At 35.1% G+C, this 19,344-nt stretch overlaps 1 pseudogene; it reads right to left on the bottom strand.

The window, feature by feature from the left end:
• Positions 1–338: 338 nt before the first annotated feature.
• LOC149214827 (NADP-dependent malic enzyme-like) lies at positions 339–12,390 on the bottom strand (annotated as a pseudogene).
• Positions 12,391–19,344: the final 6,954 nt, after the last annotated feature.

Below are 19,344 nucleotides of genomic sequence, written 5' to 3'. Positions count from 1 at the left end.
ATGTAGGAACATCCATCGACTTCATAACTAACATGAAATATTAGACGTATTGGTTCCTAAAACATTGAAGAATTTTAATTTTTTCAGAAGTCCTAGTGAATTTGGCAAAGAGACCAATCTATTTTGTTTAGAGGATGACCTCTGCTTAAAACCTTGTTGAAAGCAGTTGTTGAATTCCAAACAGAAATTCCAAGTTCGAAATGCCTAACTTGGAGAAACAGAGCTACGCCGAACTAAAGGAGATCAAGCAGATCATTGGTGAGAGTGCTTGGGAGTATGATAAGTGGTTCTGTGCCATCAAAATAGCAGTAATTAGAGTCTGAAATCCTTCAGAAGTCCTAGTGAATCTGGCAAAGAGACCAAGCTATTTTGTTTAGAGGACGACCTCTGCTTAAAACCTTGTTGAAAGCAGTTGTTGAAACCTGTAGTTATAGCAAAGAACAGTACAAGCGAAGCACACCGGAAGGACAAATCAATTACCAATAATTTAAAGGTGTCTACTGATGTTGGTGCTGGTGGACAACCTGGTACTGCGCTTCTTTCTGCACACATGTTCTTATTCATACCTCAGTTTCTCTTAGTCCTTAAGCCAACTTCCCTGGTTTCTTTCTGTTCGGAGAAATATGCAACATTGATACAAATGCACTTAACAATCAATAATTTGGGACACAATCATGATTTTAAAGAAACATGAATAACATATTTAGATCTCAGTATTTGAATAACTATAGCACTGATAGACAATCTGTGGCTTTGTTACACAGGTTGCATTGTAAAATAACCAAAATGATCAGTCATTGTAGGCAAACCTGAATGTCATCATTGAACACGAGATGGGTTTTCCGATATTTTGCCAGCAACTCAAAGGCATTGTGATTGGAAAAGTCTTCAAACTGTCATGAGAACGTAAACTGTCATTTAATCAATCAATTGTGCATGTTTTTCTTTATAGAGGTTTGCTTGGTCTATTGCAAATAGAGTGCAAGAACAAACAGGCTTATTAAATTGCAAATCCTAAAATATTTGTTCATTTATAATCTTCTTGCATGGTTTCAATAACTAGCAAGAATTTTCCAGCTCCCAGACATATCTTATCGAAGTCCCAACAAAATGATAAAGGTAATTACCATACAAAGTAAATATGTTCATGCAAAAATGATATGAAAATCATTTCCTAAAGTATTTATTCATTTTTAATCTTCTTGCATGGTTTCAATAACTATCAAGAACTTTCCAGCTCCTGGGTATATCTTATCAAAGTGCCAACAAAATGCTAAAGTAGCTAGCATACAACGTAAATATGTTCATGCAAAATGATATGAAAATCAATTATCTTGACAAAAGAAACAAGTGTTTAGCAACTAACCTAGATAAGAACTTTCTCTCCATAATTTTGTTTGACTGCACACATGAACTCATGAAGGAAGTCATAATATTCCTACAAAGCATAAAAACATATGATCAGCCAAAAGATATTTTGTTCCTGAGAACTGAAGAAAATAAAGGATACATTTACTAGTTCATTCAAACAGAAGGAAACCTGGCCAATAGTGCGCTTTTGTCGGAGACCAATATAAAATTCATCATTTAAGAGATTTTCATTGTTGGTCCCAAAATCAATTGTTATTGGAAGACATTGTCCACATACCAATAGAGTAGTCAAGAGAATAAAAATACAAAATAAATGACTGACTACAAGGCGAGACATGCAATAGTGGGTTAAAAATTCTTTTCTGTCAGTTACATGCATTCATCATGGAATAGAAGTGAAGGGGATCTAAAATGTACAATGTACAAGCTACTTAGCAGTCTAAGCTATACAACAGAAAGAATCAATATACCAGTTTAGCTGAATGCACAGGTAAATGTTTCTGTAACTTTGCTTAAATTAGCACATGTTTAAACAATAAACTATAGGTTATTGTGCTGCATACCGATGAAGGATGAACTCCACCAAGTGTAGTGTATAGAGATAATTTCCCCACAGGTATTTCCATACCATAGAAAATTTTAGGGGCGAATGTTCGCCCTTTGGCGAAATTAAGGGGTTTTAAATTTTTAGTGGGTGAATATTTTGTATCATAGTACGTTTTTACAAATCACCTCAAATAGCCCACCTTATTTTAAGGGAGAGGGTAAAAAAGGTAAATTTAGCCCTTGAAATTAGGAGTTACAACCTTCCATTCGCCCATTTTCAAGAATAGGTTTTATTTAAGTGAATCCATTCGCCCATTTTCAAGAATAGGTTTTATTTAAGTGAATCCTATGGGCCAAAGGCCCAAATACCATATTTATAAAAGAGGTATGGTAAATTAATAAAAATATAAATAAATGAGAGGTATGGTAAATAAATAAAACATTTTTTATAATTACTCCATAAGTCACCTTATATACATGCAAAGGTGTAAACAAATAAAAATATAAGTAAAGTGGAGGTATGGTAAATAAATAAAAATATAAATAAACTAGACGCATGGTAAATAAATAAAACCTCTTTTTATATTTAGTCCATAATCCTCGTTCTATTTATGAAGGCTCAAGAAAGAGGTTTTATTTAAGTGAATCCTATGGGCCAAATACCATATTTGTAAAAGAGGTATGGTAAATTAATAAAAATATAAATAAATGAGAGGTATGGTAAACAAATAAAACATTTTTTTATATTTACTCCATAAGTCACCTTATATTTATGAACACTCAAAAAATGCGTTATATTTAGGTGAAACCTATGGGCAAAATACTATGGGACAAATACCATGGACTAGATTGTTATTAATACCATGCAAAAAAACATTATTAACCCTAATATTAGTATTAATAAAAATAAAAATGGCACATGGTATTGACCCATGGTATTCACCTGGAATGTAGCCTATTTAAATGGGGGAATTAAACTAGCATAGATCCATCTTTACTCTGGATCTACTAACCCCCGAGAGGTATCAAATATCGTGATATGCAAACTAGCATAGAGTGAAAAAATATTTGATCCGATCAAGAGTAAAAATGGATGTTGTAATTTAATGTATGTTAAACATTTTAGCTTGGTTAAAATAAAAAAATAAAATAAAAATCAGCTATTAATTTTATTAATTTTTATAAATTACTAATAGTAATTTTTAAGCTCCAGGTTTATGATAACCCATGGTATTGACCCATGGTAATACCATGGTATTCATCTGAGCATAGACTATTTAAAGGGGAAATTCTATCATCTTAGATCCATCTTAATTCTGGGTCTACCAAGTGCTCAGAGGGATAAATAGATTTCATCCCCCTAAGAGTGGTAGATGTGGAGTTAAGATGGATATAGGTTGGTTTTTATGATAATGAAGATATTAAATAGAATTAGGAAATTATATTGTAAAAACATCTTAAGGTGAATGGTTAAAGCATAGACATTGGACAAGTATATTTGTATACTTCTATTTTAAACTGAAACAAATCTAGGGCTAAAAGGAATGGATTGATTCCACTAGTCATCCTTCTATAACTTTCCAACATATGCTGGAGTAAATAGATTGTAATTTGGGTAATTTTTCTAACTGCAAACAGGAACATACTTGTGTATTGGAAGGGTGGTTACGAGGTCCCTATAAGTGATGAATTTGAATTTTTCTTAGTTTTATATATAGTATTAGGTTTTTTCTCGTGCTTTCTGTGAATGGCACGGGTGAATTTTATCCTACACCCACTAGGTTATCGATATGTAATTTCCGTAATTTTTATTTCAAAAGATATTTTAAAGAAATGCAATGATTTCATTTGTGTATTCAATAAACACAAGATTTTATAATTGAGTAAAATATTCGCCATGCCTGGTGAGAGATTCGCCAAAAAATTATATATACATATCATATTATTGATAAAATCGCCTTCCATTTTTCCTATATACCATGGAGATTTGCCCATTTGTTATAGATGTAAATTTAGGGGGGGTTCTTAAAATTTTCCCTGGCCCATACCCTATCAGTAATGAAACATGTGTCAAATGGATAATACAAACAAGGGGCAAAGATACAAGGAAATGCAAACACCCTCATTAAAATAACAGGCATTTATTGGGTAAAGATAAGTTATAACAGAAACATCAGACAGGTAGAAAATGTGGAAAGATACAAAATAAGAATACACCCTAAGTTAAAATGACATGAACTAAATGCACATAGGTTGCAATTTCTGGTTATTAAGTTTCCTTTTACCTGTATCCGTTCATAGATATCCAGATAAAAAGAACAAAAGCACACAATAAAAAACAAACTAAGACAAACATGGAAGGAGTACTCTGGTAACAAGGATTCAATGCACACCAACATAATAGCATTTACTTTGTAACAAAAACTACCGCAAATGTGTTGATGATATAGATAGAGGATCCTAACCTAATTGACAACACTAAATGCACACACATAATAGTTTTTATTTTCATTCATTGTGTATTAATTATCTTCTTTCCAAATGTATCTCAATAACGTATCTCACTAAAAGGATGGAAGAAGAAAATGAGGGAAAAAATGGGGAAGGGAGACATTATTTTAGATCCCCTGGTTACATGTATGAAACAAATAACAGATTTCAACTTGTATAACATGCCAAAAAAAGTGACAAGTTCATAATAGATAAAGGGAAATTTTTGTTGATATTAAATAATAAAACCAGAGGCAAAGGGGGAAAGGCAGAGGAAACCCATGGATAGCAGGCAAACAAAAGCTAAGTAATTGTGAAATTTAACTATAACATTAACACTCCTTTCGCTCCAGTTCTTCAAAATTTCAAGGATCTTACCTCTGCAAAAACCATCCCTCACAAGTTTTAACGTAGTGAAACAAATTTAAATGATGAGCCTAACAAAAAAGAATTGGAATCTAGACAATTGAAAAGAAAAAGAAAAATTATATATAATGTATATACTTCTCTTTCAAGCTAATGTAAAGACCCTGTGGACACCTGAAGTTTGACCCATATTTTTGATAGGATTCACCAACAGTTGGAGTGTAAACAATGGGAAGTAACTCTTCCACATTCTCCACCAAGAGTTTATAAAACAACCTTTCATTCTGCTCCTGCCAAGAGAAATTGTGTCACCCAGTAAACTATACTGTCAAACATATTTTATGCAATTTCCTTCTAGTAGTATCAACCAGCTAAGAAGCTGGTAATAATAAATATATATGCTACTGCAGTAGAAAGATAGTTTTCATATTAACATAGATAATAACTACATGCCAAAGATGGCCCACAAGGGACTGACACCAAAACCACTGATGATATTGGAGGGAAACCCGAAAAATGCTCAAACCATTAAAAGGGGAAATAGAAAAATGCTCAGACCATACTCGAGTTGCAATAAAAGTTTGGATATTTCAATAGAAATACCTCGAGGTCCATCAGTGCCATGTATTTCTAAAATGAAGTTTGATATTGGTGAATGTTATTCAGAAGCCTTCTTTCCTGTAGAAATGTAACAATAGGTTTAGCAACCAATAAATAAATCTCACATACGAGATAGTAACAAAAGAAAAAGGAAAAGAAAAGAAAAGAGTGTTCTTTCACTTCCTGTACTTTGCAAAGAGATAAAACATCTAAATCACAATAAAATTTCCTCTTTTTCTACTTTGAAAAAGGGAACCATAGGAAACTAAAGAGAATTCACTGTAAATATCCAAATCTATGCAAATTGAAGAGGAAATTACTTGAAGTTCTTGTGACAAACAAGCAGGCGGTAGAAGGCCCCTAAGGTAGTGAGTGTCTCTCTCCTTCTCGGTGAATGATAATCCTTTGTTAAAGTGGGGATCTCGCAATAAGGTGCACCCACTGTTCCAAGAACCAAAAAACAATCAGGTCAAGGTGGTCGTCATTTCAAGGATTATTTATACCACATTAAGATCATCAAATTCAACGACAAAGAAACAAAACCAAAAGTGTCCCAACAATCAGGAACAATTTTCAACTATTGAAACAAAAAGAAAAAACTCTTCATTTGATGATTAACTGTGTTCTGTTGAACCAAAAAGAAAAAAACTCTTCATTTGATCATAAACTGTGTTCAATGAGTCAAATTTTCTAAGCAATTAGATGGGGGAAATATAGTTTTATTATCATTCTGGATCACTTTTTAACTACTGAACCAAAAAGAAAAAATCTTCATTTGATCATTGACAGCAATCAATGAGCCAATATTTCCAAACAATAAGATGGGGGAAATAATCAAGTTTTAGGAACGCCCCTGGAATTGGCAAGATGCTTCCTCCCAACTTAATTGTGAGCATCCACCACCTATCAAAAGGATGAGATGTCACATTAAATGGCTAATGCCATGCCTAGCCCGACTTAGCTGCCATGACAACCTCCTATTTCAAAAAATAAGCATACTACACTCTTGGGGAAATTGAACCTTGGTGGGGGTTTAGCGTAGGTTTTAACCCCGCACAGAAATTACCTGCATACGAATTCTAAAACACAGAAAATAGACAATGCGAGAACATAACACATAAAACACATATACACAGTGATTTTCCCCTGGATTCGAAAACCGGTACTACCAACTTGATTTTTCATTATATATATCTTTTCAATGTTACAATACATATTTATACATGCTAAAGCATCGAATACCATGGACCAAAGACCATCGTGTCTAAAACCATGGACTGAAAACCATAGGTAGGTTCGCCCAACCTAATATAGGGTCCAAAAAAAATTTCTCGGGGTGCTGCCCTAGACCCCATAGAGGGGGCTACCCACCCCGCTCAAACCCCCCTGTGACCCCCCCGCTGCACAATCGGCGCAATGAAGGGGGGGTTACGCCCCCCCTCTATCCCCCCGGTTCACTACGTAGGTTAGTCGTGCAAAGAATATAACAAAACCCAACATTCTCCCACTTGTTGTTTTCTTTCCACAATGGGCCACAAGAGAGATTAGTCATTTATCCAGCCCTGAAACGCCCATTGTTTCTCTACACCAAGTGAAATTCTCAGAGCTCACAGATTTTGTCAATGCATCTGCAGTATTCTTCAAAGTGTCCACCTTTACCAGCAACACCTTTTGTTCTTCTATCATATCCCTCACAAAGTGATACTGAACATCAATGTGCTTTGTCTTTGAATGATAAGTAGGGTTCTTTGCCAAGAAAATTGCACGTTGGCTGTCATAGTCTATCGTTATAGCTCCCTGTACTAACCCCAGACTTGAGCCCAATCTCTACAACCAAACTTCTTCCTTGCTTGCATGAGTGGCTGCCATGTATTCTGCCTCTGTAGTTGATAGTGCCACTACAGGTTGTTTCTTACTCATCCAACTGACTGCACCTCCAAATAGGTTAAAAACATACCCACTTGTAGATCTTCTCTGAAATAAATCTCCAACCCAGTCTGCATCAACAAAGCCATGAATATCCAACACTCTGTCCAATCCTGGTCTTCCTTGGTAGCACAAAACCATAATCACTAGTGCCACGCAAATACCTAAAAACCCGCTTCATTGTTGTCCAGTGCTCCTTCCCTGGTTTTGACATAAACCTGCTCAATACTCCCACTGCATGTGTAATGTCTGGTCTAGTACATACCATTGCATACATTAGGCTACCGACTACACTTGCATATGGAACACGAGACATTTCCTCTTCCTCTTCTTGTGTCTTGGGACACTGTTCAACAGATAACTTTACACCTACAGTAATAGGAACCTTCACTGGTTTACTATCATGCGTATTAAACCTCTACAATATTGTCTCAACATACTTCCTCTGGTTTAACCAGAGCTTCCTCTTTGTCTGATCTCTTTTAATTTCCATGCCCAAAATATAGTTTTCAGCACTAAGATCTTTCATGTCAAATTTGGAGGACAAATGGATCTTCAAATCCTGGATAATTTCTTTGTCATTTCCAACTAGCAACATATCATCCACATACAAGACCTGATAAATAACACGGTCACCAATTAATTTAAAATACACATAGTAATATGCTTTTCTTCTAGTGAAGCCAAGTCCCCGTATAAATGTATCAAATTTCTGATACCACATCCTTGGTGACTATTTTAACCCATACAGAGACTTCTTTAACTTGCATACCAGTTCTTTCTTACCCTTCACCGCAAAGCCTTCAGGTTGCTTCATGTAGATATCCTATTTCAGATCCCCATGAAGAAATGTTGTCTTCACATCCATCTGTTCTACCTTAAAATCAAAAACAGCAGCAACAAATAAAAGTAATCTAATACAAGTTACCTTGGCAACAGGAGAAAAATATCACCAAAATCAATTCATGACGCATGGGAATAACCTTTTGCTACCAACCGAGCTTTGTATTTCTCCACCTTTCCTTCTGTATTTGTCTTCTTCTCGAAGACCCATTTTCTGCCAATGGGTTTCTTTCCAGCCGGAAACTCCACCAAATCCCAAGCCTCATTTTTGTGCAAAGATGCCATTTCATCAACCATGGCCTCTTTCCAAAGTTTTCCATCATCTGAATCTATTTCTTCCTTCATAGTTCTGGGATCATCATCAGTAATAGATAAAGCAAAATTTGAACAGAAAGCAGATGGACTATACCTTTCTGGCTGCCTTCTTTCCCGAACTGATCTTCCTACACCAAGAGTTTGTGGCTCTTCATCTTCTGATTCCTCATGTGCTATAGAGTCTGATTCTTCCTCCTTTAGCTCAAACTCTATCTTCTCAGGTTCCTTTGGTTGGAATTCATGTTTAATAACATCTTTCACCTCTTTGAACACCACATCTCGGCTATACACAACCTTCCTTGTTGCTAGGTTCCAAAGCTTATAACCATTTAAACCATCCTTATACCCAATAAAGATGCACTTTTTAGATTTACTATCCAACTTGGTTCGTTTCTCCTTTGGAACATGTACATATGCATCACATCCAAATACCCTCAGATGTGAAAGAGAAGGCTTATTACCAGTCCATATCTCTTGTGGAGTCTTATCCTCCAACGCTGATGAAGGTGATATGTTGACTAGGTAACATGTTGTGTCCACCACCTCTGCCCAGAATTCCTATCCTAACCCGGCACCACTGAGCATGCTTCTTGCCCATTCCATCAACATCTTGTTCATTCTTTCTGCAACTCTATTTTGCTGAGGTGTATATGGAGTAATATTTTGTCGTGCTATACCACACTTCTTACAGAATTCTTCAAATTCCTTACAGCAAAACTCTCCAACGTTATCTGTCCTTGGCACCTTTATCTTCTTCTCTGTCTAGTTTTCCACCAGAGCCTTAAATTCTTTAAACTTGTCAAAGACTTTAGATTTTTTCTTAAGGAAATATATTCATGTATTCCTTAAGAAGTCATCTATAAATGATACATTGTACACAGACTTACCCAGTGATGGAACCTTCACAGGTCCAAACACATCATTGTGAACAAGCTCTAATATCTGTTTCACCCTCTTACCACCAGAGGGGAAACTCACCCAATTCTGCTTCCCATATACACAATTTTCAGAGAAATCAAAATCCAGAGAGCTATTACTCATACCTTCTACCATACCTTTACCATGAAGTATTCGAAGGCCCTTCTCTCCAATATGTCCAAGCCTTTGATGCCACAACATGGTCTTCTCTCCAGAGACCACTATATTTTTTGCTCCACTTTCAGGAACCACAGAACTATTGCACCCATCAACAACAGTGCTACTTTGCAGCTTGTACAGAGTTGCAGTCCGAACTCCCTGCATCAATACTAGTCCTCCTCGAACCATCTTGCAGGTATCCTTCTCGAACACTGTTTTTACACCTGCATCATCTAGCTTGCTTACAGAAATCAGGTTTCTAGCTAATGCAGGAATATGCAGAACACCCAGAAGTGTTCTAACCCTTCCACCTTGCAACTTCAACTTTACTTTTCCGCGACCAACGATTCTAGCCTTCCTATCATCCCCTAAGAAGACATCACCACCATCATATTTATCATACTCACAGAACCACTCTCTATGGGGAGTGAAGTGAAAGGATGCACCTCAGTCAATCAACCATGCCTCATGATCTACATGTGTACTTGAAGAAGCCAAGTACACATCCACACCTTCATCTGAGGTGGTTTTCGCCTTTGCAGAAGAAGCATCATCATATCCCTTTCCTTTGTCAGGAGCTTTATATTTACAGTCCCTTTTGTAGTGCCCTTCCTTTCCGCATTTCTAGCACACCACCTTTACAGGTTTTCCTGGAGATTTATATCTCCCTCTAGATTTAGATCTCCCACTCGATGACTTATTTTTGTTTCTGTTCTGGGACCGTCCTCGTATAGACAAGGCATCACCATTCTGGCTCTCCATATTTTTCTATCTCATCTCCTCTGTCAACAAGGATGAGACTATTTAATCAAACTGCAAGGCAGTTGCATTTCTACCTATTGCAATAACTAGACTATCCCACGAATTTGGTAGAGAACACAACAAATTGATGCACTTATCTTCATATGAAATTTTAATATAAACAGATAATAACTGAGTTACCACAGTATTAAATGCATTCAAATTCTCTGTCACAAAGTCTCCATCTTTCATCCTCAAGTTATACATCTTTTTCCGTAGGAACAGTTTATTCACCAGAGACTAAGATTGGTACAAAGTCCCTAACTTGTTCCACAAAGCCTTCATCGTAGCTTCCCTTGATACATTCAACAATACTGAATCTGAGAAACACAATCGTATTGTGCTCTTTGCCTTCCAATCCAACTTCTTCCATTCTTAATCAGACACTCCTGTTGGTTTAGTACCCGGATCTACTGTGATCCTCTGATCTTTATCCACCAGCAAATCCTCCATCTTGAGTTTCCACAACTCAAAACTTTGACCATTAAATTTCTCGATCTCTATCTTTCCACTGCTCGCCATCTTCTTTCACCACCAGTATCGATCCTGCAGATCTCCCACTAAACAAGGTCTAGCACAGGCTCGAGCGAAACTCCTCAGCAACAAAGGTATCCCCTTGAAGCCAAAACAGCTCTGATACCAAATGTAGGTTTTAACCCTGCACAGAAATTACCTGCATATGAATTCTAAAACACAGAAAATAGACAATGCGAGAGCATAACACATAAAACACATATACAGAGAGATTTTCCCATGGATCCCAAAACCGGGACTACTAGCTTGATTTTTCATTATATATATCTTTTCAATGTTACAATACATATGTATACATGCTGAAGCATCGAATACCATGGACCAAAAACCATCGCATCCAAAACCATGGACCGAAAACCATAGGTAGGTCCGCCCAACCTAATATAGGGTCCAAAAGAAAATTTCCTGGCGCGCTGCCCCGGACCCCATAGAGGGGGGCTACCTGCCCCCCTCAAACCCCCCTATGACCCCCTCGTTGCACAATCAACGCAACGAAAGGGGGGCTTTGTCCCCCCTCTAACCCCCTGGTTCACTACATAGGTTAGTCATGGAAAGAATATAACACAACCCAACATTTAGGGAATATCACCAACCACTCAAGACCCCAAAATATTTTTAGGTTTATTCTGATTAAATAGAAGTGTATGACTCCAAGCATAAACATCATTATTGTTCAAGACATTGATCAACATCTCTTAATCTTAACCACCCCATCCTCCTTTTAGTCAGGTAAAATAATGACTCTCTCTACTGGCTAGTTGGGGTGTTGTGTTCTAGTGAGGCTTGAAAAGGGTGTGTTAATGTACTGCAAAAGGTCTTACCAGGTTAGGTTGGTCCTTAAATATCTTACACTGACCTTAACCCTTCTATGGTAGAAGGTCCTGAATACCCTACCCTCACCTTAACCCTTCTAAGTAAGGTAGAATGTCTTGAGCATAATGAAGGTATCAGGTCATCTAAACCCTTCCCCATACAAGGGTTACACAAGCTTAACTTTGCTCATAGAGCTTGTGTTAAACCACGATCAACCCTTCTAAAATAGGCAATTTCTATTCAATTCCAATAATTTCTTCTTAGTACAGAGTTCAAAATAATAGCATTCAATAAGACCCGAAACATTGATACAATCAAACTATATCCCATTACACAGACCCAAAACATTGATACACTCAAATTGTATCCCAGTAAAAGAGACTCAAAACACATTGAAAGCTAACACCCACCAAAAAAAAATAAAAAAAAAATAGACTTTTGATCCACACATCCGTCCTAATTAACTATTTCTAGACGTCAATAGTAAAACTAAAATTTGTCAACACAAAACTCTCACCACCACAATAAACTGGCAACAGAGACACTCCATGGAGTAATTTTCTGATCTTCAGTAGCACAATCTTCCCCATATGCGTCTTCTACACCACCTTCGACTGTCGATTTGTTATCCACCACCCACCCAGTGGGTCCATGTCTCGCATCCTTTACTGTGCTCTCCATTTTCAAACTGCCTTATGAACCAAAAGGGCTCTGAAAATTTAGAATACAAGACAGCCCTAAAATCACCTCTTCTTAATAATTCTCACTAACTTGCCAATCAACCCTTAGAAACAACTACCATGCACTTCAAACTCAACCAATCAAAGACAAAAATCTCTCTCTTCTTAACAAATACACAACGACAATCCAACTAGCCCTGGGAACACGTACCCAACACTTCAAATGACAAATAACAAAAATGATATTGCGACTTTGTGCCTCAACTTCCCAACAACCTTGAACGCTGAACAAGTTGTAAACTAATGTTCGAAGATAGTAGTAGAATTGATCATGTGCAAAGGCTTGTGGACAAACTCTGCAATCTCAACTGTATACAAAAATGGGTAATCCCAATATTCAGATAGAAATAAATCATGTAGACAAAGGCAAATTAACTAGGTATTCACAAGTGCTCATATGGTTTCATGGCGAATACCAAAAAGCCCGTATATTTGTAAATAAACTTCGATCAAAGCAGATGTCCATTTATTAGGTTATGGAATTTGTGTCAATTAGGATGGGGTAGTTGAAAATTTGAATTCAAACAATGAATATTGCATATAACTAGAAAAAACAACGAAGAGTAATATTTAAAGGGACTCCAGGAGCAATGCATTTACAATGGTTTATGTAAAGTCCCAACGGTTTTGTGTAAATTCCGAACAAAGCCAATCCCACCGAAATCTGGAAAAGAGTTTGGAAATCTTGTGGTCTTGAAGAAGAAAACACCACCCACCTACAAAGCACTTGGGAATTTCTGTAGTCTCTAAGAAGAAAACAACCTCCACTTGTTGATTTAGTGTAATTGCAAAATAGTGTGGACATTAGTGCATTTGGGCGGGGAGAACATGCAAAGCAGAATATATTAGAAATTATTTGTACAGAAATGCCAAGTTCCAAATGCCTAACTCGAAGAAACAAAGCTACGCCGAACTGAAATCCTTCTTGTTATTAATCTATGTAAACATGAATTACAAGACAAATCTCAAAACTTAGTAAAGTATTTAAATTAAAAAAAAATGTTATTAATAAATATAAATCAAAGTGCCACATTTAACACAATGATATTAGATGTTTTCGACACATGGTAACCATGCCTGCATACTTTCACAAGTACACCACACGGGTTTATGCTCAGACCACTTGTCCACAACGATGATCCAGATGTATGTATGTTGTTATTTTTCCTGTTAAAGCTGGTAAACGATAGCCTGTCGTTTTTCCTGTTAAAGCCGATCGAAGGTGGAGGTCACCACTGGTTAGCTTTCCTGACAATGTGGAGGTCACCACTGGTTAGCTTTCCTGACAATGTGGAGGTCATCACTGGTTAGCTTTCCTGAGAACCTGAATTGCCCAAAACTCAAAGATCGAAGGTGGGGGTCATCACTGGCTAGCTTTCCTGAGAACGTGAATTTCCAAAAACTCAAACGAATCCACAACAACAACATCCATCACATCGTGCGTGGAAAGAAACTGCCCTGTTGAATTGACCCTTCCAATTCAAAGTGCTTTCCTGCAAGTTGAAACTTGTTAAGCTGAAACTACCCTACAAGTTGAAATCGCCCTTGGGTAGGTAAAGATTGGCTTCAGAAAGTCCTCCAAAGGAATTTAAGGGGAAAAAATCAAGGGTCATTCAATAGCTTAACTTTCTATTTTCTCTTGGGCACTGCAAGAATTAATGGGTCAAGTGTTAAGTAACAGGGAAGGATAGGAAGGTGTTAAGTAACAGGGAGGGATAGGAAGGGCCTATGAAGCTAGAGGCCCTATCACAGCTGTGAGGACATATCAGTGCTTGAGGGCGAGTTGGGGTTGTAACAGATTTGAGGAGAGACGAGTTTCCTTGTAATTATTTCTTGTGCATAAAGCTGAACAGAAGGGGCAACCTGTACCATTGTTCATGAAGCTATAAAGGACACGTGGCTTTGGTTTATTACCTAGAACAATCTGCTATACATTTCTGGGCATATATTTATATATCAAACTTGAATGTTTGTCAATTTGCTGGAGGAAGCTTGCTGGAGCTGATTGGAATTCTCAAACAGATTTATATGGCTACTGATTTCACCAGGTTCTCTTAATTTCTTGTTCACTCACTGTGTATTAATTGACAATTTATCATATAGATGTTTATGTCCAAAGTCTATTGTTAAGTACATTTGTATCAGTGTCGCCTATACATTTGTATCAGTGCTGCCTATTTCTATGAGTTTACAAATCAACCCAAATTATTGATTTGTATCAGTGCTGCCTATTTCTCTGAGTTTACAAATCAGCCCAAATTATTGATAAATATTTCCAGTGTTGCCTATTTCTCTGAGTTTACAAATCAGCCCAAATTATTGATATATAATTGCATCATTTCCTATTTCTCCGAGTTTACAAATCAACCCAAATTATTGATGTATAAATGAAGTGATTATTTCTACACTCTTTATATATATTTATATATATGCAAGCCTGTGAGCACTAAGTAATCTTTCCAGTTCATATTCATACATAGGTTTTCATTAATAAATACCTGCTAATACACACTGAATTGTTTACTTTCATCATTCATTCAATGCACACTGACCTGCTTACTCTCTGTGTGATTAAGAACCTACGTGAAAAAAGAAACTAGGGAAGTAGAACGAAACCAAACCAAGGAAGCATAAAGAAACCAAGGAAGTCGGCTTAAGGAATAAGAGCAACTGAGGTACGAGTAAGAAAATACATGCATAAATAAACATGGTACTAGGTTGTCCCCATAGGAACGTACACCAGATTCCAGGATACGATACCACTCGGTCGGACAAAGGCCACCATCTTACTTCTCTTCGACCTGATCGACTCAATAAGAGTGCGCAAGTAAACCAGACACCACAGCAAGCAACTTCAACCATTAACCAGACACAGCAACAAAATGCATTTGCCACTGGGCAACTCCAACAGTTCACCACCTCGCAACTTCAACCTATCTCGTAACTTCAACCCACAAATGACTAACTTATAATACCATAATATAGCATTTCATAACATTTAATAATAGTAAAACTAATGCTAGCATTAGTCTCCACTTCCCAAATAATAAAAACAACAGAAGTCGAAAATAACATATGCTTTTGGCCTCTCCTCCTTGGGAAGAGGCCAAATAAGATGATGAAATAAATTTCCATATAGTTAACAGATGGAACTGGTTGTATACGCCGCAAACTTAGTGTATAAATTGCATACTCATTAAATAAATTAATGCTAAAAATCGTGATTCCGATTACTATAGTCCCATGCCATTTCCAGATGGCAGGGACTAATAACTTGAGAATGTGAAAGATAAGGATAACTCTTTTAATTTTAGTTGAATAACTTTAAGTAGTCTTAGTTTTCGTTTTCAAGAATAAACCTATTTACGTTTTTAAATAAAAAAATTATTTTAATATAATTGGATTTAAATATTATTTATATTATAATTTTTTTAAATTTAAATTATATATATATATATTATAATTTATTAAATTAATTTTATTTTATATTATTTTTCATTTAATTTTTAATATATACATTTTTAAATTATATAAAAACAAAATCACACAAGAAAAATAACTTCCAATAATGATTAGTGTTACGGATGGATAATATTAAAAATTAATACATCCATGAGTACTTCCAATAATACTTGTTTTAAAGAAAATATTTAGAATCAATTTGAACCATGAGTACTTCCCATTATATTTAGAATCAATTTGACCTTTTATAATTAGTTTTAAAGATAATATTTAGAATTAATATGAGATTTTAAGATAATATTTAGAATTAATATGAGCTTTTAGAGTTAGTTTCGGGAAAAATGATGAAAATTAAATTCAGAATTATATTTAAAATGGTAAAAATAGAATTAATCATTTTTTATTGTGAAAAAAATATTTTTTAATAAATTTTAAATTCATAAAATTATTTTTAGTATGAAAATAAATTTATTATTTTCAAATATCATTTATGGTAATTAAAATTATTTTCTTATTTTGAATAATTTTAAAAATAAAATAAAATATATAACTTATTTAAATTATATTGAAAAATAAAATTTATTATTATTATAGTATAAAAAGAAATTTATTAATTTTAAAGAAGAACAATCAAATGATTATTTTAAAAGAAACCTATAAAATCATTTCAAAAGTAAGAAAGAATGAATATGAGTTCAAGCGATTAGGTATTATTACATAGCATTTATTATGCTTAAATATTAATACAATTATGAATACTTCTAATAATGTTTACTTTAAAGATAATATTTAGAATCACGCTGAATCATGAGTACTTTTAATTATATTTAGAATTAAAAATAAATTTGTTACTGTAGCAATTAGATATTATTACATAGCAATTATTATGCATAAATATCAATACAACCCTGAGTACTTTCAAGAATCTTTATTTTAAAGATAATATTTAGAATCAATTTGAACCATGAGTACTTCCAATTATATGTACTCAATTATATTTAAGATCAATTTGATCTTTTATAGTTAGTTTCGAAAACAATATTTAGAATCAATCTGAGCTAGTTAGTATGGCGAAATGATGGAAATTAAATTCAAAATTAAATTTAAAAGGAGTTGTCTATAATGCGATTTTTTGAGATTCCGGTAACGGAATCCGGCGGAAGAAATTGAGATCAAATCATGATTTGTTGCAGTTAAAATGGTTTTTTAACTGCATATTCGGATTTAGCACCCTGAAAACCCCTGGGAGGCTTTCATTGTGCAGAAACTAGTTATCAAACTTCCATTTCAATAAATTACTGCCGGATTTTCACCGGAAAAAATCGCCGGAAAGGCTTTCAAAAAGTCGCGTTAAAGACTACGGCAATTTAAAATAGTAAAAGAAAAAGTGGGAAAAATATTTTTTAATAAATTTTGAATTTTAAGTTCATAAAATTATTTTTAATATGAAAATGAATTTATTACTTTCAAATATCATATATTTTAATTACGGCCTGGAGTATGCCGTAAAACTGCTTCTACTTGGCTAAGAGCTCGTCTTCCTCGGACGTAAGGAAACAGGTTAACGGCCCAAGACCCAGAGGCATCTGGCAGGAGTGAAAGCCTGCTCCCTTACGGACCACCAGCGGTTATTACAGGTGGCGTGGTTTTCCTTGATAACGGTGATGAGTCAAACCGACATTCGCCGATAGCAGCCAGAGATGGTTGTCCTCACTGTTGGTTTGACACCTGAGTTTGATAGGTTTTGCCACCTTCGTAAAAAAAATCATATATTTTAATTAAAATTATTTTATTATTTTGAATCATGCTAAAGACAAAATAAAATGTATAACATATTTAAGTTATATTGAAAAATAAAATTTATTATTATTATAACATAAAAACAATTTTATTAATTTTAAGGAAGAATAATTAAATGGATATTTTGAAATTAACATATAAAAGTACTTCTAAAAGCAGGAAATAATGAATATGAGTTGAAGCAACTAGGTATTATTATGCATAAATATCATATGAAAATGACAAAGGTCATTTCATTGATTTTTGTTTTTGTTTGTTTTGTTTTGTGTTTAAGTGGGTTTAATTTTATATTTAAAAAAAAAGAAGAGAAAATATATAGATGGCTGAGGTTTACCAAAATGGAAACCAAACCTTCGCTAGATATTGAAGTAGTTAATTAAAAAGAACTAGAAAATATTTAAGATGCTTCGTGGAAGATTTATTTGTCCCGTATAGAAAACTAAATTGACACGTGAACTAGAAAACATCAAGCTATTAAGGAGCATGTCCAAGAAGAGATACAAAATGCAAACAAATTAAAATAAAATATTCAATAGGGAATTTGAGGAGGCTATGACTAAGGGGATGTCTCTATTCCTTTTCCTTTGTAAGGATTTTGTTCCTTTAGCTCATCCTCAATGATAATAGGAATAGAGTTATCTCCTTCGTAGGTAGTTGTACTTAGGAGCTCCACAGTCTCCTCTTTATCAAATCCTTTACCATAAACTCTGACATTGAGGCCAAAGGAAACCTAGTAGAGTATGGTGAATTTAGCCTCTATTTTTTGAAGTTTATTGATAAATTTAGGTTCATATATTTTCTACTTTTCCAAAGCAATAGATACCAGTGTTTTGGCCAACCAATGAAAATCCATTACTCTAAACATCTTGGTGTCTTATCATTGAGAAATTAGCTTGTTATCTTCAACTAGATTATGAAACTTTTCCTCGATTTGTTAGGTTAGGGTGTGTTAATACCTCTGCTTCATTGAATTTAGATGAGCTATAACTTCTACCTATGTTTTAGAAGAAACATTTTGTTGGAAGCAGTACCTGGCCTATCTCGTAGCCCTCTTAGTGATTATGCCCTGAGAGTATGTAGAGGCATGCTTGCAAGACTACATTCATCCCCTATGTTTCCAATATGCCTCTCTCTTGTTGGAATTGGGAGTCTCCTGATGAGCTATCTAAAAAACACGCCTAATGCAATGAAATACCTAGAATGAAAACTTGAATCTTACCCTAGTGAAGCTCATCCTTTCTAAAGAAAGTCGCAACCTCACAACTTAGAGAGGGAAATGCTAGTACCACTTATAGAAAATAATCGAAAACCAACCACCCTTACATATACCATAGATAGAAAAATCATCCCCACAAAAACTATGACCCAATAAATAGAATAAGGACGAGTTCCACTAGACTACAACTACCCATAAAAAAGCAAATACAAAGGTAAAAGAGTCCAAGGGAAAACAACATCAACCACAAGGAGATGAGCTAGAGGAATAAGGCCATAATTATTACTTGAAGCTAGGGAGTGTTTGTGGTAGACCCTACTTAAATGAGCTTTCCCATTCCCTTGCATTATCGCAAATATATGATCCATTCGATATCCAAATGATACCACAATCCAACATGTCCTAGAACCAGTATTATTTGTGAGGGCCAGTTCACCATTACTG

The sequence above is a fragment of the Pinus tabuliformis genome, chromosome 1_1 (assembly GCF_031772625.1).
Source record: "Pinus tabuliformis cultivar Carrire ecotype Pingquan chromosome 1_1, CPIR1, whole genome shotgun sequence".
Taxonomy (NCBI): domain Eukaryota; kingdom Viridiplantae; phylum Streptophyta; class Pinopsida; order Pinales; family Pinaceae; genus Pinus; species Pinus tabuliformis.
The sequence above is the reverse complement of the archived record's forward strand: the minus strand, read 5'-3'. Positions and strand labels throughout refer to the sequence as shown.